Source organism: Oryx dammah, unplaced genomic scaffold, assembly GCF_014754425.2.
Source record: "Oryx dammah isolate SB20612 unplaced genomic scaffold, SCBI_Odam_1.1 HiC_scaffold_2, whole genome shotgun sequence".
NCBI lineage: Eukaryota > Metazoa > Chordata > Mammalia > Artiodactyla > Bovidae > Oryx > Oryx dammah.
In genome coordinates this window covers 134,535,266-134,557,491 of record NW_024070186.1, presented here as the reverse complement: position 1 = coordinate 134,557,491, position 22,226 = coordinate 134,535,266, and the positions used below count along the sequence as shown (strand labels likewise).

Below are 22,226 nucleotides of genomic sequence, written 5' to 3'. Positions count from 1 at the left end.
AGCAAAAGATTCATTCAGAAATACAATATTAAGTGATAAAGTTTAGTAACACCTCTATGACTTAAAAAAAAAAAAAGCATTCTGAAAATACACAATTACATGCTGCTGCTAAGTTGCTTCAGTCGTGTCCGACTCTGTGCGACCCCATAGACGGCAGCCCACCAGGGTCCGCCGTCCATGGGATTCTCCAGGCAAGAACACTGGAGTGGGTTGCCATTTCCTTCTCCAATGCATGAAAGTGAAAAGGGAAAGGGAGGTCTTTCAGTCGAGTTTGACTCTTCGTGCCATTGCCTTCTCCGCACAATTACATGCTGTTATCTAAAATGTAATCTAAGGTGGTAGCCGTGATGTGGGAAGAGGTACGGAAATATTATTCTAATACCAGAGTAGGCTTCTCAGACCTGAGGCTCATCTCATTGACTCCTCCTCCAGCTCCACTTCTATTACATCTTCACTGCTTCTTCAACCGCAGCCACTGCCCTGGCTACTGGCAACTTTTCTTCTGCCTTGGCTCCTGCCATCCCTTGCCATGGGCCATGCCCTCTTCATTACACAGCTCCAGTGCCTGACCCCACTGACAGTGCTTCCAAATGGTCCCAGATCTGATGAAGTCCTGGGACAGCTCCTGGGACAGTCCATGGACAGCTCCTGGGACATTTGGAAATTCAACCATATCCAAGCCTGGATGAATAAATACTAACAAAGTATAAGAAATACCTTTAGAGAAGGGAAATTTTACATAGAGTATGGCATTTGAGCTGATTTTGTCTTCTGATAGACAAAAAATAAAAGACCATCTCAGGCTACGGTAATGGCATAAACCACTAAAAATGTCACTACTTTACTCTTCTTTTAATGGTACAATAACCCCAAACCAATGACGGCTTTCAACATGGTAATCTATCCACTTATACCTTCTGGAAGGACATAGGCAGGTCAGTTTTTCAAGTATACCTGTGTAAATGATCCTTCTGGTTTTGCAGGAGCCAAAAGAAGCTGAAGGATTGCTTTCTATTTTGTTTTTGTCTGTTAGCTACTTGCCTAATTTATTCCAAGTGGTAGATGTTAACACAAAGTCCACCAAAATTGGTTTGTGGGTGCATGTGTGTTGGAGGGTGTTGTGTGTGAGTATATATACACAAACACACACACATAGCATTTACAACAATGATTTAGCGACTTCCTTGGTGGTCCAGTGGTTAAAAATCCACCTGCCAATCAAACACGGGTTCAATCCCTGGTCTGGAAAGATTCCACATGCCACGGAGCAAATAAGCCAGTGTTCCACAACTCTGAAGCCCTCGTGCCCTAGAGCCCATGCTCTACAGCAAGAGAAGCCACTACAATGAGAAGCCCGAGCACCATAACTAGAGAATAGCCCCCTAGAGGAGGGCGTGGCAACCACTTCGGTATTCTAGCCTGGAGAATCCCCACGGACAAAGGAGGCTGGCGGGCTACGGTCCATATGATCACAAAGGGTCACACACGACTGAGCAGCTAAGCACACAGCACAGTGCCCACTCACCAGAACTAGAGAAAGAGCCCTTGAGCAGCAACGAACACCCAGTGCAGCCAAAATAAATTTTTATTTTAAAAGCAATGATTTAGATATGAGAACCAATTCAATTCTAAAACAGTCTAGTTTCTACAAACTATTAGTAAAGTGTTATTCACTCAGTCATGCCTTGAGCATGACTTTGTGACCCTATGGACTGTAGCCCGCCAGGCTCCTCTGTCCATGAGATTTTCCAGGCAAGAATACTACAGTGGGTTGCCATGCCCTTCTCCAGGGATCTTACCATCCAAGAATTGAGCCCAGGTCTCCTGCATTGCAGGCAGATTCTTTACCATCTGAGCGACCAGGGAAGCTCCTACAAACTATATTCAGTGGTAATATGAATTATTTTTATTTTCTACTGGCATTTACTACTGGGTTGAGTTTGTTTCACATGCGAGAAGTTTTATGTTTTTCACTTCAACTACCATGCTGCTGCTGCTGCTGCTAAGTCGCTTCAGTCATGTCCAACTCCGTGCGACCCCATAGACGGCAGCCCACCAGGCTTCCCCGCCCATGGGATTTTCCAAGCAAGAGTACTGGAGTGGGGTGCCACTGCCTTCTCCCTCAACAACCATAGACTAACTCAAAAACCATATACACTGTATTTGAAGATTAATTAGCAACTCATTTTGTGATGACTTGATTAATATCTTTAATCCTTATTACTCTCCTGAGTTTTATAGTTGTGGTGCCTTTGATCCATAAGATATATGGCATCAGTTCAGTTCAGTCGCTAAGGTGTGTCTGACCCTTTGCAACCCCTGGACTGCAGCACACCAGGCTTCCCTGTCCATCATCAACTCCTGCAGCTTACTCAAACTCATATCCATTGAGTCGGTAATGTCATCCAACCATCTCATCCTCTGTCATCCCCTTCTCCTCCTGCCTTCAATCTTTCCAAGCATCAGGGTCTTTTCCAATGAGTCAGTTCTTCACTTCAGGTGGCCAAAGTACTGGAGTTTCAGCTTTAGCATCAGTCCTTCCAATGAATATTCAGCACTGATTTCCTTTATGATTCACTGGTTGGATCTCCTTGCTGTCCAAGGGACTCCCAGGAGTCTTCTCCAACACCACAGTTCAAAAGTTCAATACCACAGTTCAGTTCTTCAGTGCTCAGCTTACTTTATAGTCCAATTCTCACATCCATACATGACTACTGGAAAAACCATAGCTTTGACTAGATGGACCTTTGTTGGCAAAGTAATGTGTCTGCTTTTTAATATGCTGTCTAGGTTGGTCATAACTTTTTTTCCAAGGAGCAAGAGTCTTTTAATTGCATGGCTGCAGTCATCATCTGCAGTGATTTTGGAGCCCCCCAAAATAAAGCCTGACACTGTTTCCATTGTTTGCCCATCTATTTGCCATGAAGTGATGGGACCAGATGCCATGATGTTAGTTTTCTGAATGTTAAGTTTTAAGCCAGCTTTTTTACTCTCCTTTTTCACTTTCCTCAGGAGGCTCTTTAGTTCTTCACTTTCTGCCATAAGGGTGGTATCATCTGCATATCTGATGTTATTGATATTTCTCCTGGTAATCTTGATTCCGGCTTGTGCTTCATCCAGCCCAACATTTCTCTTGATATACTCTGCATATAAGTTAAATAAGCAGGGTGACAATATACAGCCTTGATGACAATATACAGCCTTTCTCAATTCGGAACCAGTCCTTTGTCCCATGTCCAGTTCTAACTGTTGCTTCCTGACCTGCAATCAGATTTCTCAGGAGGCAAGTAAGGTGTTCTGGTATTCCCATCTCTTTAAGACTTCCACAGTTTGCTGTGGTCCACACAGTCAAAGGCTTTGGCATAGTCAATAAAGCAGAAGTATATGCTTTTCTGGAACTCTTTTGCTTTTTCGATGATCCAACAGATGTTGACAATTCGATCTCTGGTTCCTTGCCTATGGAATCAAGACATGACTAAATGAGACAGTTCAGGCCCATGGTGTTTAGCTATGTCTATGAGAAACTTTTAATGCCTTCACAATAACATTTCTTATCTCTTTTCACCAGAGTAGAACACAATGGAGCATGAGAAATGCATATGCCCAGGTTTTAACAGAGTCCATTACCGTATTAGACTTAGCTGTGCTCAGTTAACTCTGAAGGACCAAAATACTGGCAAATGATCCAATGAGTGCACTTTATTGCCAAATGTTGTCCAAATTAAAGAGATTATTGTAGCAAATGTTTCATTAGTGTTTGACTTAACAAACAAACCACTATTTTCCCTCTGAGCATGTTTTAATCAAAATGGAGAAGGCAACAGATGCTGTTTGATAGTTTTCAAGCCTATGCTATATTTTCTCCCACCATCAAAATATACTTCAAGTTCCTTTAAAGGTGATATTATGAATGCATCTGCCCAAATTATATAGCTCAGTTCACTTCAGAGCTTTCTTACTATTTAATGTCACTTCTCTTTCACACATCATTCAAACAGGATTAAATTATACATGCTTTAAACATATGATGTGTTGAAGTAGAAAGAGTCAGCCTGGCTTCCTGGAAAGATTAATTAAGTGCATCAGCTTTTTCCTGGGTAAAAAGAACCTGTAAATTTGGTTCTTTGATGCAGTGTTTAGCTACTCTCCTCAAAAGGGACCTGGAAATAAAGTGTTGATCACAGGTAAGTCTATCCTAAAATTAGAATGTCTTGTTCACATTGTGTAATTGAAGAAATTTGAAAATGCCGGAACTAGCAGGAAAAAAAAAAAAAAAAAGTTCTTCATTGACCTATGGAGTGTCTCAAATTTCCACTCTTCAATTCATTCTTTGTGAATTTTCTAAGAGCTCCTCTAAAGAGTTTCACATAATAATCAGCCACCTTATTAACAGGGATTAGTGTATCTGAGCCATCTATGTTCCTGGAAGAGAGCAGGCTTCTAGGAGAATGGATGAAATCAAAGGTTTTCTTATTTGTTTAAGAAATGAAACACTTGTACCAAAGTTTTTTCATAACACCTGGTAATTTTGCTACAGTAAACTAAAAATGGTCATATGCTTTGTGCAAATTCAATTACCTATGAAATAAGTTTCTAGCCTGGTTAAATGGTAGCAGAAACTAGGTTTAAAGAAATCCATCAGAAATATTTTATTTAAAGACCAATTATTTTTTCCATTGTAAATTGGAAAAAGATGACTGTTATTTGATTTTGAAAAGCAGACAATCTTGATACATCAGTATTTTTTTAGAGCATAACATAGTTTGTAAATAAACCATTGGAATAAACTTTTTTATGGTTAAAGATAAGTGATAGGTGGAAGGTTGAGAAACACAGGGTAGGTCTATGAGTATCCAAGAAGCATGATGATGAGTAGCATGAAATGGTGGAAAGAGACTTGGATTATGAATAAAATGCCCTAGTTCTACCAAACATAGTACCACCTCCACTCTTTATTTGTCTTCAGTCATTGGGGCAAGATATTTAATTTGGAGGACATTCAGTACTTCCCTTGTAAAATGAGACGAATGCTTACTTGACTTATATTATTATGAAGATATTCAAGAAATATGATGTATGCAGTAACACTCTGGAAGTTACCGAGTGATATCATATGTCTTTGATTCTATGTTATATACCACTGTGTCATCATTTGATATTATAACATCTTTGACATCAGATATATCTTACAGTCACTGTCTGTGGGTATCATTTGCCAGTATCTGTATATATCAAAACAAGCCCATTGGAGGTCAGTGGTTTGGAAAAAATTCAGAGACAGTGTGGACCACTCTTTTAAGAAAAATGATGCATTTCCAAGTCTTCTTGATGATAAAAATGATTAAACTGCACTTTTAAAAAACAACATACAGTATCAACATCAATGACTGAGTCAGAAAGTGACTCCTGGGAGACAGATTGAATGTAAAACATTTTAGGAATATCTTAAAGAGTCTATTTTACTTATATTTCACTTTTATCTATACATAGATAAAAAGGAAATATAAAAGATAATATAATATATTTTTATAATGTAAAAGATTTTTAAAATCTATGTATATATAAGTTAAAAGGGTTCTTCCAATAAATAAATGTAAGATTAAAATTCCATGTTGTAAGAAAGCATTATGTCATATTCTATTGCAATCGTCTTTCTTAGTAGTACATGGGCCAATTGATGGTGTGTCGAAAGAAAATTGGTACATAAATATACAATGTTACTATGAAGTTGTGAGTTAGAAAAAAGAGCATTTATTGGTACCAAAGGTAAGACTGGCACATTTTACAGCTTTGTTTAAGCCTGGCCTCGATACCAAGGAAGAGATTATGGACAGGAAAACAACCACTACAAAGAGACCTGAAAGGTTCTGATGTGCATGCAAGCCATCTGGCACTAGAAAAATAAATTTTACCCCATGGGCGGAATCTGGATCTTCTTATAATTGATAAGATACCATTCTAGCCCTAAATATTGACACATAGACCGTCAATGAAACTTCCTGGAAGGGTAACAACACCTGCATAATGGGATTTGATGACAGGATGTTAGAGTAAATAGCTTTATGAAAGCCGGTCAGTGATGACCATAGGCGGGAAAAAAGCATGTTGGTAAATTCATCACTCAACATTGAGTTCAATAATCACTTTCCAAAGGAAGAAGTCTTTCCTTGAATACCCAAAATATGAACCAATGCCTTCTTCCTCCATAACACACATCTTAACCATTTCTTTATTAAAGAACATATCAAATTAAATATTAGCTGGCCTCTCCTATGGATGTCATGAAGCTAGTTACTATGGTTTGTTCATTTGGTTTAAGAGAACTTGGTATAGTGTAACACAGAGTATTTAGTAGGCAATCAATAAATTATTGGTGAAAGAATGAATATGTTTAATGTATTTTGTATATAAGAATCACACGCATTAATTTGTAAGCAGTTTGCAAATAAGATTAATGGTGCTGTTACAATATTACAAGTCTTAATTTACACAGTGTGAAAGATAATGACGGTACCAGAAACATTAGTTTACTAATCTGCCGCACCCCATTTTACTCTTCTAGACTTATCAGTCCTATTCACAGTCTTGGGAATGCCAATCCTTTGTACTCAGTGAACTTTCCCTCACCTCCACTCACTGGCTCTGGCTGATAGACCAGGACTGATAGACCTGTCCCTAAAAGGAGTGGTTCATTGGCTGGTTGATAAGGTAACGAATATTTCTCTTTGGAGAACTGAACCAATAAATAGCCTGAAGAAGGGGAGAACAAAGGCACATTATTGGTGGAGCACCAGAATCGAAGGCAATGGTCTCCTGAAGACAAGTGGGACAACATTTTCTTGAATTCCATACATGTTGCACCTTAGAAGTTTCTTTTTTCTCAAGTTAATTGCATAGACCTTTTCTTCCTGGTGGCTCAGAGGTTAAAGCGTCTGCCTGGAATGCAGGAGACCCGGGTTTGATCCCTGGGTCGGGAAGATCCCCTGGAGAAGGCAATGGTAACCCACTCCAGTATTCTTGCCTGGAGAATCCCATGGAGGGAGGAGCCTGGTAGGCTACAGTCCATGGGGTCGCAAAGAGTCGGACACGACTGAGCGACATTACTTACTTACTTACTTTCTTCCTTAGAACTAAAAACACTTTTTCCAAGAGTGAGTACATTTTCTGTCCCAACAAGATAATCATATAGCATACTGGTTAACATTTTTACCAACTTTCCAAGAGCTAGAATACAATGAAATATGATCAATACAAAATTTAGCCACATTTAATTATCCCTGGATGAATTCTTGTTCATCCTACAACCTAAAACACTTCAGGTACTTCAGAAACTTTGGGTCTTGCTCTCTACTGGATATTTGGTCTAGCATTCTCTCTTGATTTGACACACTTTCAGCTCGAGATGATATATTTTTTTTCTTATGACCAAACAGTCCTGTTTTTCAGGCATTCATATCAACTTTCTCATGCCCACTTGGAAGCAAGAGATACATGTGATTAGAATGAAAGAGAGTGGATGGGAATGGAACTGAACAGTTAATGACTCATTTGTATAGGGGATATGTATCAAACATTTTTGAAATCTTATTACTGGCTTTAAAATAGAAAGGTAGACCAACAATAACAGCAATACAACAATAATAACAAGAATAGAAAAAGAAAAGAACCGTAGAGCAAATGGGAAATATACTAGTTCAACTTAATGCATGTTGTTTTTTAATTTTATTGTATATGCTGTTAAGATTTTTCTCAAATTTAAGTTTCAGTCATTTCAGTCAGTTCAGTCACTCAGTCAAGTCAGACTCTTTGCAATCTTGTGGACTGAAGCACACCAGGTCGCCCTGTCTGTCACTGACTCCCGGAGTTCACTCAAACTCATGTCCATCAAGTCAGTGATGCCATCCAACCATCTCATCCTCTGTCGTCCCCTCCTCCTCCTGCCTTCAATCTTTCCCAACGTCAGGGTCTTTTCCAGTGAGTCAGTTCTTCGCATCAGGTGGCCAAAGTATTAGAGTTTCAGTTTCAACATCAGTCATTCCAATGAATATTCAGGACTCATTTCTTTTAGGATGGACTGGTTGGATCTCCTTGCAGTGCAAGGGACTCTCAAGAGTCTTCCCCAACACCATAGTTCGAAAACATCAGTTCTTCAACGCTTAGGTTTTTTTTTATGATCCAACTCTCACATCCATACATGACTACTGGAAAAACCGTAGCTTTGACAAGACAGACCCTTGTTAGCTAAGTAATGTCTCTGCTTTTTATTATGTTGTCGATGCTGAACATAGAAAAGCTATCTGTGTTGGTCATAGCTTTTCTTCCAAGGAACAAGAGTCTTTATTTCATGGCTACAGTCATCATCTGCAGTGATTTTGAAGTCCAAGAAAATGAAGTCTCTTACTGTTTCCATTGTTGCCCCATCTATTTGCCATGAAATGATGGGACTGGATGCCATGATTCTAGTTTTCTGAATGTTGAGCTTTAAGCCAGCTTTTTCACTCTCCTCTTTCACTTTCATCAAGAGGCTCTTTAGTTCTTCTTTGCTTTCTGCCATAAGTGTAGTCATCTGCATATCTGAGGTTATTGATATTTCTCCCAGCAATCTTGATTCCAGCTTGTGCTTCTTCCAGCCCAGCATTTTGCATGGTGCACTCTGCATATAAGTTAAATAAGCAGGGAGACAATATGCATCCTTGATGTACTCCTTTCCCAACTTGGAACCAGTCCTTTGTTCCATGTCTAGCTCTAACTGTTGCTTCTTGACCTGCATACACATTTCTCAAGAGGCATGTAAGGTGGTCTGGTATTGCCATCTCTTTAAGACTTTTCCACAGTTTGTTATGATCCACACAGTCAAAGGCTTTAATGGTCAGTGAAGCAGAAGTAGATGTTTTTCTGGAATTTTCATGCTTTTTCTATGATCCAGTCAATGTTGGCAATTTGGTCTCTGGTTCCTCTGCCTTTTCTAAAACCAGCTTGAACATCTGGAAGTTCACATTTCATGTACTGTTGAAGCCTGGCTTGGAGAATTTTGAGCATTACTTTGCTAGTGTGTGAGAAGAGTGCAGCTGTTTGGTAGTTTGAACATTCTTTGACATTGCCTTTCTTTGGGACTGGAATGAAAACTGACCTTTTCCAGTCCTGTGGCCACTGTTGAGTTTTCCAGATTTGCTGGCATATTGAGTGCAGCACTTTCACAGCATCATCTTTCAGGATTTGAAATAGCTCAACTGAAATTCCATCACCTCCACTACCTTTGTTCATAGTGATGCTTCCTAAGGCCCTCCTGACTTCTCATTCCAGGATGTCTGGCTCTAGGTGAGTGACCACACCATCGTGGTTATCTTGGTCATAAAGATCTTCTTTGTATAGTTCTTCTGTATATTCTTGCCACCTCTTCTTAATATCTTCTGCTTCTGTTAGGTCCATACCATTTCTGTCCTTTATTGTGCCCATCTTTGCATGAAATGTTCCCTTGGTGTGTCTAATTTTCTTGAAGGGATCTCTAGTCTTTCCATTTCTATTGTTTCCCTCTATTTCTTTGCATTAATCACTGAGGAAGGCTCTCTTATCTCTCCTTGCTATTCTTCGGAACTCTGCATTCAGACAGGTATACCTTTCATTTTCTCCTTTGCCTTTCACTTCTCCTCTTTGCTCAGCTATTTGTAATGCCTCCTCAGACAACCATTTTGCCTTTTAGCATTTTTTTTTCTTGGGGATGGTCTTGATCACTGCCTCTTGTACGGTGCTATGAACCGTCATCCACAGTTCTTCAGGCACTCTATCAGATGTAATCCCTTGAATCTATTTGTTACTTTCACTGTATAAACTTAAGGGATTTGATTTGGGTCATACCTGAGTGGTCTAGCGGTTTTCCCTACTTTCTTCAATTTAAGTCTGAATTTTGCAATAAGGAGTTCATGATCTGAGCCACATTCAGCTCCCAGTCTTGTTTTTGCTGTCTATATAGACCTTCTGCTGCTTCTGCTTTGGGATTGACCATCTGGTGATATCCATGTGTAGAGTTGTCTCTTATGTTGTTGGATGAGGGTGTTTTCTCAGTGCATTCTCTTGGAAAAACTCTGTTAGCCTTTGCCCTGCTTCATTTTGTACTCCAAGGCCAAACTTGCGTGTTACTCCAGGTATCTCTTGACTTCCTACTTTTGTATTCTAGTCCCCTATGATAAAAAGGACATCTTTTTCTGTTGTTAGTTCTAGAAGATCTTGCAGGGCTTCATGAGTAAGTGAGTGAGTGAAGTCGCACAGTCGTGTCTGACTCTTTGCGACCCCATGGACTGTAGCCTACCAGGCTCCTCCCTCCATGGGATTCTCCAGGCAAGAATACTGGAGTGGATTGCCATTTCCTTCAGCTTCAACTTCTTTGGCATTAGTGGCTGGGACATAGACTTGGATTACTGTGATATTGAAAGGTTTGCCTTGGAAATGAACAGAGATAATTCTGTCATTTTGAGATTGCATCCAAGTTCTACATTTCAGACTCTTTTGTTGACCATGAGGACTACTCATAAATAAAATAAATTTAAGTTTATTAATTAAAATATAGTTAAAACTCAGAAATAGCCCTTTGATCCTTAGTAAATCCTGAAGAATAACACACCAAACACCACTCTATCTCTTTCTAGCATGTTTTTCTGGTTATTAGAGATTGGAAAGGTGAATGTTATAGATATTTCTCAGATTCAGGTGAAGGTATAGTTTCACATACTACTTGGTTTCCACCAACCAGATGCACCTGTTTAAGACAAGAAAGCTGGATATGAACATCATGAGAGAGAATCTACAGGGCTATTCTGGCAAGTAGGGGGGTTGAGGAGTTTGGTTCATCTATAGAACTTTAATGGAGGACCTAGAATTTAATCCGTATCTTCACTTGTATAAGTGACTTAATGACGGTGTTTCCATTTGACCACCCCAATGTTCAGCAGTATATTTCTCCTATATATCCTCCAAACCTGGTGGTTCCTGCGTACCAACAAAAACATTATAAATTATCTATTACATTATAGTAAACTCATTTTTGTTTAAACTAGAAAAGTTTAATCTTGTTTTCTGAATCCAAGAACCATGCATGACCTATGTAGTAACTGGTACCAGAAATGAGATGCTGGAATGTATAAGTAACACTAATTTAGTAGAAGCTTTGGATAGTGAGGGCTCAGAATTTATTTTTTATCTGGTAGCCAAATATTTGGTTAGTCTCTCACCTGTTTACTTTTAAAAGCAAGATAGCTGTTGCCTGAGGTTATAGTGTTCAAGGAAATAATGGAATGAACTCATAGTATCCATAGGTGTTTTGCTAAAGAAGGCATTCTCTGCCTGTGCCCACTAACTACATTGAGGGAGAGTCCAGTGATTTAGAACTTGCAGTGTTGAACAACTCATCTGCTTTTTTGTATCTGAACTTGAAGAAGTTTGAAGCTGCAGCCATGAAACTACAGTGTTAGCAGGAGGTAAGGCTCTTGCTTTGTCATAAAGCAGCAGTGATATTGCTGGCAAAAGATGATGAACTGTATTGCTTACCCATATAAGCCTATTGTTTCAGGTGCTCTCAAGGTAGCCACCATTACTTTAAGGGCCAGAGGGGAGGGCAGAGAACAGAGCCCAGTAAATAAAAGAGGAGAATCTGCAGGCTCAAAAACCATGTCTGGGCAAGTCTTCTGACTATGGTAGTTTGTACATGGAACAGAATTGAAACAAGTCAAGTTTGCTAAGTGTTTGGAGAAATTATCTTCCCAAAGAAACCGAAAACTTGGTCTGCGACATTCTGTGATTGTTAGAACTTTGAAACAACTCCAATATTTCAAATCTCATGAAGTCTCCAAGAAGTACATCCGGCCCTCCCTGCCACCCCACCCCACCCCACCCCACCCCCGTGCCCACCTCTGATATATTTGTCATGGAAAACTGACAAAGATGAACCTTCCAGGGTAGATCCAGGAGCAATAGAGGGCAAGGAATGAAGGAGAGCATTCCAGAGAAAGAACCAGGAGTTTCCAGGTTGGCCAACAAAGAAACTTCCTGCAGTGCTGGGGCAGAGAGTCCTGGTTATTCCTGTTCAGTAGGTTTTGATAATTATTGTGAAATGGTACCTAATGTCACCAGTGGACATCGGCTTACTGCAATGACCCAGTTCTTCTCCATCATTGAAAACTTACATGTGCTGGTAGCTGAAAATATATCTTCTTGATTTTTTTTTTCAAATTTGTTTTTATTTTTTTAATTGGAGGATAATTGCCTTATAATATTATGTTGGCTTCTACCATACAACATGAATCAGCCATGAGTATACATATGTCTCCTTCCTCTTGAACCTCCTTCCCACCTCCCACCCCTCTAGGTTGTCACAGAATACTGGGTTAAGCAACCCCCACCAGCTGTTTTATGCATGGTAACATATATGTTTCAGCTCTACACTCTCAGCTCACCCCACCTTTCCTTCACCTGCTGTATCCCACAAGTCTGTTCTTTACATCTGCATCTTCAGATAGGTGTATCAGTACCATTTTTCTAGATTCCATATAAAAGTGTTAATATATGATACTTGTTTTCTCTTTTTGACTTACTTCACTCTGTACAACAAGCCCTAGGTTCATCCACCTCACTAGAACTGACTCAAATTCATTCCCTTTTATGGTGAAAATATATCTTTACTTAACTGGTTACCAACCCAGAAGAGTCCCATCTGGGCCTCTTAGCTGCTGCTGCTGCTGATGTTGCTTCAGTCGTGTCCGACTTTGTGCGACCCCAGAGACGACAGCCCACCAGGCTCCCCTGTCCCTGGGATTCTCCAGGCAAGAACGCTGGAGTGGGTTGCCATTAAGAGGGTTGCATATCTGTTTCTGAAACAGCAGTAGCGGAGAGACACTTGGGTCTTGATCCTTTGGAGAGGCAGTGAGACTGTTCTATTTATGAAACAAAGGGGTGCATGTGGATCTGGAAAACCAAAGAGGTGGACCCTAACAGAAAATCTCCAATAGCCTAATCTGCAGGTTCTAAGCTATGTCCACAAATTGTTACGCTTCCCTTTAGGATGACTTTCCCCTAGTGAGTGGAATTAACTTAGTGACTCACTTCTAATTAATAGAATAAGGTGGAAGTATCCTGTGTCAATTAGGAAACCAGGTCATAAAGGACACTGGGACTTCATCACTGCTTTCTCCTGGACAGCTCGCTCTAGGGGGCAGTCAGCAGGATACTCAAGCAGCTTGTGGACAGGTTCCTGTAGCAAGGGCCTGAGGCCTCCAGCCAATAGCCATGTGAGGAGCTGAGGCCTCATGCCAACAGCCTTGTGAGGGAGCCTTCTTGAAACTGGATCTTCCACCTCCAGGCAAACCTTCAGATGACGGCAGACCCTGCCAATATCCTGACTGCAACCACATGAGAGACCTTATGTCGAAACAATCCAGCTAAGCTGTTTCTGAATTCTTTTCCTAACAGAAGCTTTGAGATGATAGTGTTTCTCATCTTAAGCTTCTCATTGTTGTGGTGATTTGTTATTTAGCATGAGGTAACTGATATACTCACTCAATATCAAGTCTCATCTTCTTACTTAGAAATAAAATCTTGATTTTGAGTATTATTTTTAGCTAAAATATGATATACCTCACACTCCTTCTGAAGCCATCCAATTAGATGTCAGCAGGAGCATTGTTAGGATGCTCCTTTCAGGAAAACTCCTTTAAAAGGTGGTAGGCCATCCACATTCTTCCAGCCTGGAATGCAATTTGATGAGTGGAAGTCCAGCAATCAATTAAGATCACAAGGCAACTGTCAGAATGAAAGTAAAGAGCTAACAATGACAGAATAGAAGCAATCCAGGTGCTTAGTAATGATGGTATCATCAAAGCGGCCCCCAAAATGCCATTTGTGAACCTTTTTACAATGGAGAAAAATCACCTGCCACACTGGTTAAGTCACTGTTAGTTCTTATTTCTGTTACTAGTAGCTAAAATGCAGTTACTAACTGATGGAAACTGGGATTAGATTTCTTGGATATCTGGCTTCTAGGAAATAGAATACACTGAGCTAGTAACAGGATAAATCATTGAGCTACCTAACAGAATAAAGCTTGGTTGGAGTAGTTATTACTGTAAATTATTGAGCTATGTATCTGCTATAAGACTTCCTGGGACATGAGGAGTTTATACTGCTTATCAAGAATTTTTTTCCTAGGTCAGAAGAGAATTATCCAGGAAATCCTCTGGACTTCCATATGGGCATCAGTGGAAGATTTTGTGTGCGTGCGCACACCTACACACACACACTCACATACTTAGTATTTTGCACTCTAAATTACTGACACTTGGGCTGACCTGAATAAACCATCCTTCACCCTTACTATTCTGTGTCACTTAAGAATTGTAAGGCAGCCAAAGTTAATATTCAACATGCAATTTTCTGGAGATATCTATGTTTATCTATCTATCTATCTATATATTTAGGCTTCCCTGGTGGCTCAGAGGTAAAGAAGCCACCTGTCTATCCAGAAGACATGGTTTGATTCCTGAGTGGGGGGAGATCCCCTGGAGAAGAAAATGGCAACCCACTCTAGTATTCTTGCCTGAGAAATCCCATGGACAGAGGATCCTGGTGGGCTACAGTCCATGGTGTCACAAAAGAGTCAGACACGACTTAGTGACTAAACAACAACAACACACATACACATACGTAAATATTAATAAAATCCACACTAGCCTTTGAGGCAGCCACCCGCTTGAAGCTGCAGCGGTAAGCAAGTACTGTAGCATTCTGAGTACCATGAAAGGTCTGAAGAGCTAAGATTAAGACATTTAGACACTCTGTCTGTAGGTTCCTGTGCAGTTTTCCGTAATGAGATTGGAGCCCTTTTATTCTGGTGGGGCATGAGTGCCAAGGACTGGCGAAACCAGGGCACTCAATTTATTCACTAGAATGAATCCTGAAAACTGGATCTTAAAAAAACAACAACAACTGAAAATGATTGCATACAAGCAGCTGAAAGTGAGGAAGGAGAAGGCAGACACTTTATGAAAGGCAAATATGGATGATGCTTCTCAGTCCCTCCAAAAGAAAACATGCAGCATAGTTAAGGGATCCAGAAACCCAAGAAATCCCCATGAAGCTAAGGAAAATCTGTCAGTTTTGATGATATGTCAGCTTAATATGTCCATGTAAATGTTACACAGAATCCTATTGTTTTATGTAGAAATGGGTCATGTAGATCTCATTACACAGCCTTGTCATAAATGAATAAGACGTTTCAGGATTTCACAAATATACATCTGTATAATAGATCAACTGGGTAAAACATAATTCAATTCATTTTTAGAGATTTTACTCAGATAACCTTAAACTAAAGCAAAGTGCATACAGTCAGCCCTCCATATCTGCACATTTCATATCCATGGGTTTAATCAACCAAGGATGGAAAATATGCTAAAACAAAAAAACCCAGAAAGTTTTAAAATGAAAATTTCAACTGGCTGCTTGCTGGCAACTATTTAAATAGCATTTAACATTGTATTTACAACTATTTACAGAGTATTTACATTGTATTAGGTGTTATAAGTAGTCTGGGTTTAGTTGCTCAGTCATGTCTGACTCTTTGTGACCCCATGAGAAGCCTGCCAGGCTTCTCAATCCATGGAATCCTCCAGGCAAGAATACTGGAGTGGATTGCCATGCCCTCCTCCAGGGTATCAGTAGTCTAGAGACTATTTAAAATATAAGAAAGGATGTTCCTAGGATGCAAACACTACTGCTATTTTACAGGAGGCTTGAGCATCTGAGGGTTTAGGTTTTGTGAGGGGTGCTGTAACCAGTCCTCTACAGATATCAAGGGATGACTCTATCTGTTTTCCTAAATTATTAAGAAATTTGTGGGGAAAACAGCTATTAAGGTTGGTGGAAACGTAATTGTGTCTTGCATTGTTGCACTTTGCTGTTCGATATTAAGAATATATTCTTAAATAAATGTGATTCTGTTACACATCATTTTAATGTGCATTTCTTACTTTATTTTTTTTGCTAATGACATTACTTGCTGTTTATATTTATTTTAGACTATAGAAATGATGTTAGACAAAATGCAAACCTGAGCAATTTTTTAATTCACATTCAAAATGGGTCATGAGATACTTGAAGATGAGAAGAGTAGTGGCCGACCATCAGAAATTGACGGATTGAGAGGTTCATCGAAACTGATCCTCTGACAACTACATGGGAAGTTGCCCAAGAACTCAGTGTAGCGCATTCTATGGTCATTAGGCATTTGAAACAAATCGGAAAGGTAAAAAGCTAGGTAAGTGGGTGCCTCACGAGCTGACCACAAATCAAAAGAATCGTCATTTTAAAGTGTCACCTTCTTTTATTTTACACAACAACAAACAAGCCATTTCTCAGATTGTGATGTGCGCTTAAAAGTGGATTTTATGCAACAACCAGCAAAAACCGGCTCAGTGGTTGGATCGAGAAGAAGCTCCAAAGAACTTCCCAAAGCCAAACTCTCACCAAAAAAAGTCACAGTCACTGTTTGTTAGTCTGCAGCCCCTCTGATCCACTATAGCTTTCTGAATCCATGCTCAGCAAATAGCTAAGTTGCACTAAAAACTGCAACATTGGCAGCAGGCACAGGTCAACAGAAAAAGCTTAATTCTCCACAAGAATGCCCCACTGCACATTGTGCAACCAACACTTAAAAAGTTGAATGAATTGGGCTACGAAGGCTACAAAGCTTTGCCTCATCTGCTATATTGACCTGACCTCTTGCCAGTCAACCACCACTTCTTCAAGAATCTCAATAACTTTTTGCAGGGAAAATGCTTCCACAACTAGCATGAGGCAGAAAATGTTTTCCAAGAGTACTTGAATCCCAAAGCACAAATTTTTACGCTGCAGGAATAAGCAAACTTATTTCTTGTTGGCAAAGATGTGTTGATTGTAATGGTTCCTATTTTGATTAATAAAGATGTTTGAGCCTAGTTATAATGATTTAAAGGGCTTCCCTGGTAGCTCAGATGGTAAAGAATCTACCTGCAACGCAGGAGACCCAAATTTGATCCCTGGGTGGGGAAGATCCCCTGGAGGAGGGCATGGCAAACTATGCCAGTATTCTTGCCTGGAAAACACTGTGGACAAAGGAGCCTAGTGGGCTAAAGTCCATGAGGTCGCAGAGTCAGACACAACTGAGCGACTAACACTTTCACTTCCAACTTCCTTAATGATGTAAAATTCAGAGTCTGAAACCGTAATTACTTTTGCACCAATCTAATATTCTCCATAAGTGCGTGGGCATGGAAGAACTGAAGAGCAAACCCTGGGCTTCTATAGCCAGGATGATGTTTGAGAGTAACTCACAAAGTAGTTCTGTGCTCTAAGGAAGACTTTTTAACAGTTTACTCAACTCCAAATTTATAGTGTTTTTTAAAGCTATACAGTCAGGTTACATTTACAGTCCATCACCAGAGTTAATAGAAATAAAATTAGTTGTAACTATAGTATGGTTCATGGAGTAACAGTACATAAAACGTAAACTTCGCTGATTCTCTAATTGGCATAAAAGCTTAGATACAAGAAAGTATTCTTTATAACATAGTAGAGTTAAACCCCAGTAATCAACACAACTAAAATCATAGATTACACAAGATTTAGATTTTCATCTTCAGAAAATTTCCTTTAACTGTACCATCAAAGATTTTATCTGTCCTCTAGAGAGACACTGTCCCATACAGTAGCCATTAACCACACGTGGCTATTAAGTACTTGAAGGTGATATCCTAGGAGTGTAAAAACCCCAGCAGATTTTGAAACATTACTTTGAATGAAAGAATATAAAATGTTTATCGAAAAGTTTTTATGTTGTATACACACTGAAATAATATTTTTGATAGTTAAATTATTAAAATTAATTTTACCTGTTTCTTTGTATTTTGAAAATGTGGCTACTGGAAAATTTAAAGGTACATCCACAGCTCACATTTGTGGCTGACTTTATGTTTTTATTGGACAGCATTTTTCTAGATGTTGAAGGACTATAACTGTATAACTATACTAGACTTTCATCTGTGTAGATTTCTGTTCTCTGTCATAGTTCATTAGTCATTAGTTCATAGTGTATAAGGTAAGTTCAGTACTTCTCAACACATATTTCTGTTTTCTTCACACCTTAATACTGTTAGGCAGTCTTTTCCCTCTCTTAAGAACCCTTTCCCACTGGCCTAGTTGGCAAATTCTTACTTTTTAATAGCCAGTTAAAGCATTCTTTTCTCTGTAAAATTTTCTCTGAACTCACTTACTCCACACTTGTACCCAAACTAGAAATACAGATTGTCCTCTGGATTGTGAAAGCTGTTGTTGTTCAGTCACTAAGTCGTGTCTGACTCTTTGTGCCCCATGGACTGAAGCATGCCTAGCTCCTCTGTCCTTCACTATCTCCCAGAGTTTGCTCAGATTCATGTCCATTGAGCCAGTGATGCCATCCAACCATCTCATCCTTTGCCATTGCCTTCTCCTTTTGCCTTCAATCTTTCCCAGTGTCAGGGTCTTTTCCAATGAGTTGGTTCTTTGCATTAGGTGGCCAAAATTTTGGAGCTTCAGCTTCAACATCATTTCTTCCAATGAATAGGGTTGATTTCCTTTAGGATTGACCGGTTTGGTCTCCTAGCAGTACAAGGGACTCTCCAGAGTCTTCTCCAGCACCACAGTTCGAAAGCATCTGTTCTTTGGCGCTCAGCCTTCTTTATGGTCCAACTCTCATATCTGTACATGACTACTCAAATGACCATAGCTTTGCCTATACAAAACTTTTCTATACTGTGAAAGTATCTTGCCCAATATCTACCGGATGCCTACCATTTGCAGAACACAGGGATAGGTGGGGACATATCCAAACATGAACCAAAAAGACATGGACCCTATGCCTGTAGTGACTGCATCTAGAATGGGATACAGATAAGTAAATACCCAGTCAACAACTGGAGTGAAAAATGCTATCACAGACAGGTTCAGGGAGCACATCATAAGCATGCCTCTCCCAGACAACTTCTTTGTGGCAGATAAAAGCACTGAGCCTGAACTATATGTATCTGATCCCATAGGAACCCTGAATTTAAAAAATAGTTGTGTGTGTAAGTATAAAAGCTCAAGAGCATCTTTTTCACATCACAGTTGGTTAAAATGAGTTGCCTTCAAAATACAAATTCCAGAATAGGCATTCTTCTATTACATATATGCCCCAGTATCCTTACAATGACTCTCTTAGCCAGGAAATTTAAGTATTGATTTTTTTAAAAAACAAAGTACAACAACAAAATAGCCCCAAAACAATTAGAATGATTAAAAATGAATTCCACAAAGGTGTGCAATTTACTTAACATTAATGTACTATCACAAAGAGTTCAGGCTTTCAATGATTGGATTTCTGTGGGTTTGAGAAGATAGATGAAGAATTAAGTGAGGAGCTCTGTTAAGTTATCTAACATTTTGCAGTAGACTTTTTAACAGGGGTGTTAAAAAGGGCAGGACCTGTATTTGGCTTGTTGCATTAACTGTGTAATCTTATTTACTAGGAGGTCGTTTATCTACCAACCACAATGATCTAAAACCCAGTTAAAAGCAAAAAGAATGATTTTTAAAGCATCATTTGAGTAGTCCACATATCTGTCACAAGGTCGATGCACTAAAGTTCACCTGCCTTTCTCCTTGGTGAGCACATCAGTTCCTTACATGGGACCTATTTTGTTCTACTTTAGACTGAATGGTGACAAATGAGGCTATCTGGAATCTCAGTCTGCACCAGACTAGCAGTTGCCAATCAGAAGAGGAGGATAATGTTAGAGACAGGAACGCTGGCAAAAGAGAGAAAAGACAGCAGATTGTTAGGGAAAGGGGAGAGAGAGCAACTACGAAAGACAGAGATGATCACCGGGTCATAGTATCCTGGGGTCCTTCAGGGAGAGGACTGATAGCTTCTATTCATCCTGGGAGCATCCCTGACTCCTAGGAAGGAGCTTGATAGAGAACAGGAACTTGCTGTAGTCCTTAAATTCATTATAACCTACTATCAAAATTAACTGAATTTTCAAGAAAAAGCCAAAAAATGGCTTAAGAAAATAGAAACATTTATAATATGTTTTCAGAAAATCTTTGTACAACAGTTTTAAAGAAAATTAGTTTGATTCTTTAAAGGGTCACACTCCAGTAATGCTGCCTATCACTTAATTGAAACAGTTGGCTCTGAATCAATCCTGGATAAACGTTGTCATGCAGAACAGTGGACTTTGCTAAGCTGCCTTGAACAGATTTCAAATGGTGGTAGATACAAATAATAAGCTCTCATATGAGGTTTAAATATATAAGATGGCAACAGATCGCACAGTTGAAATCACTAGGGTGATGTAAAATAATTGTTCTAAAATGCACTATCACCATGAAGAAAAATCTTTCTGCCATGTGCCCAGCACTGTGCTAGGTGCTGTATTATTAAGCATTCTTCTGAAATATCGCTTTCCCTCTTAAGAATGTGAAGGTGTTCCCGAATCCTCATTCATATTTTTAAAGGTTAAATGACATTTAACACGCACAACACAACCATTACATAACAGGCATAGAATACTGTTTTATGACTTGGATAGTTCTTTCTTTTTTTTTTTTTAAGTGCACTAGCAACTTTATTTTCAAATGCTGTCGAATCCTTAAGGATCTGAAAACCTACACATAGGAATGAAGTGTCTTATCCACTCACTTGTTTTGTGTAATAAGTGTTTAAACACAGGCATGCCATTTCGGAGTTTACAGTGAGGCTAAGCTGTACTTCAGCGTTTTTGCAGCAAGCAAAAACAATTTCTGCAACGGTCCTCATTTCCCCTGGCAATTTTTTTTTTTTCTTTTTCATGGCGAGTTACTAAATGCTAGATGCTAGAGTCAAAAAGAAACCTGACCTCTGGGGAGGTGTTGCGGGGGTGTTAATAGTTCTAGCTTGATGTTTGGGGAGAGCCTTGAGGATAAGATTTTAAAACAGCAAATACAGGGAGAAGGGGGAAATGATGGTTTCGGATGACTCTCTCCTCCCTCCACTTTCTCTCTTCACCAATCCGTATCCCCCCCAATTTAGAGGCGGGTTCAGGGAGATCAGGCTGCAGGAAACCAGGAGGCTCTCCGGGGCTGCCGCCCCGGCCTCGTGATGTAATTGTTATTTCTTACTCGGAGCCTGAACCGGCGGAGAGCTGCCCGAGAAGTGGCAGCTGGGTGCCTTCTGCCTTGTCTTGGAGGGTCAGGTTCGGTCCGAGGACGATGTCGATTCGCGGAACGGCTCCGCTGGAGACTTCGCAGTGACAAAGCAGCAGAAGATAAACCCTGCTCCCGTCCGAGGAGCTGAACCCGGCGCTCCTCAGGTCTCCTTCCCAGTTTTCTTCTCGGACTCACCCGCCGATTATCCCCGGGTGCCTTCTCCGTGCAGGGCGCGGGATCAGAGGGACCCGCAGTTAGCGCCCCCCACCCCCCGCCAGACTAAAGCCAGACACACAGATCACAAGGTGGTGGAAGTTGGGGGGTGGGCGAGAGGGAGCCCAGGAGACACGGGTCGTGGGGTGAAGTGGGAGGAGAAGGAAGCCTAAGATGCCGGCACCCAGGAAGGGACCCGGGGCGTCCCGACCCCCAAGCGGAGCCCCCTGCGCGGGCTTTTGGCCTGGGTCACGAGAGTGGTCCCCACCCCCCCGGGAGCCCCAGGAGGAGCTGTCCCGGCGCCTTCGGCGGCGGTGGGGGCTGCTGGACAGAGCCGGAGCCGCGGGGAAGGGCTCGGGGCGCCTGGAGCACCCACCTCTCCCGGCCGCCGTGGTCCTCCCGCTGCCTCGGGGCCCCCGCAGCCCCCGCCCGGCCGGCCGGAGGGGGGCGAGGAGGAAAAGCAGCCAACCGAGGGGGCCCCGCCGTTCCCGCGAGCCTCCGGGACCCGAGCGCGTGCCTGCCGCCCCGGTGACAATGGAAGAGAGGGGGAAAAAAGGGTTAAGAAACTTGGCTGAAGAGCTGAATGGCGTGGAGCGCCGAGGGGAGGGACTGGGCCGCGGCCGCCTCGGCGGCGGAGGGAGGAGCGCGGCTGCGGGCGGGCGGGCGGCGAGCGAGGCGCTCAAAGTCAGCCTCGCAGACATTGCAGCAGAGCCCCGAACTCGGGAGGCGGCGGCGGCGGAGGAGGCGGCGCGGCGGCGGCGGCCGCGGCGGAGGGACGACCCGGCCCC

At 41.0% G+C, this 22,226-nt stretch overlaps 1 protein-coding gene and 1 long non-coding RNA gene across 3 annotated transcripts in view; one reads left to right on the top strand and one right to left on the bottom strand.

Annotated features, from left to right (window-relative positions):
• Positions 1-15,317: 15,317 nt before the first annotated feature.
• On the bottom strand, positions 15,318-21,730 carry LOC120853433. Its single transcript, XR_005718777.1, has 2 exons — positions 21,199-21,730; positions 15,318-19,844 (listed from the first exon to the last, which is right to left on the bottom strand). It is a non-coding gene; the product is annotated as an uncharacterized LOC120853433 (long non-coding RNA).
• NRIP1 (nuclear receptor interacting protein 1) overlaps positions 21,179-22,226 on the top strand; it is a 99,906-nt gene continuing 98,858 nt past the window's right edge. Inside the window, exon 1 of one of the 2 annotated variants that reach the window (XM_040227222.1) lies at positions 21,179-21,389. The gene's annotated coding sequence lies outside the window, so the exon portion shown is untranslated. The remainder of the gene's footprint in view (positions 21,390-22,226) is intronic. The other variant, XM_040227232.1, reaches the window with a different exon arrangement.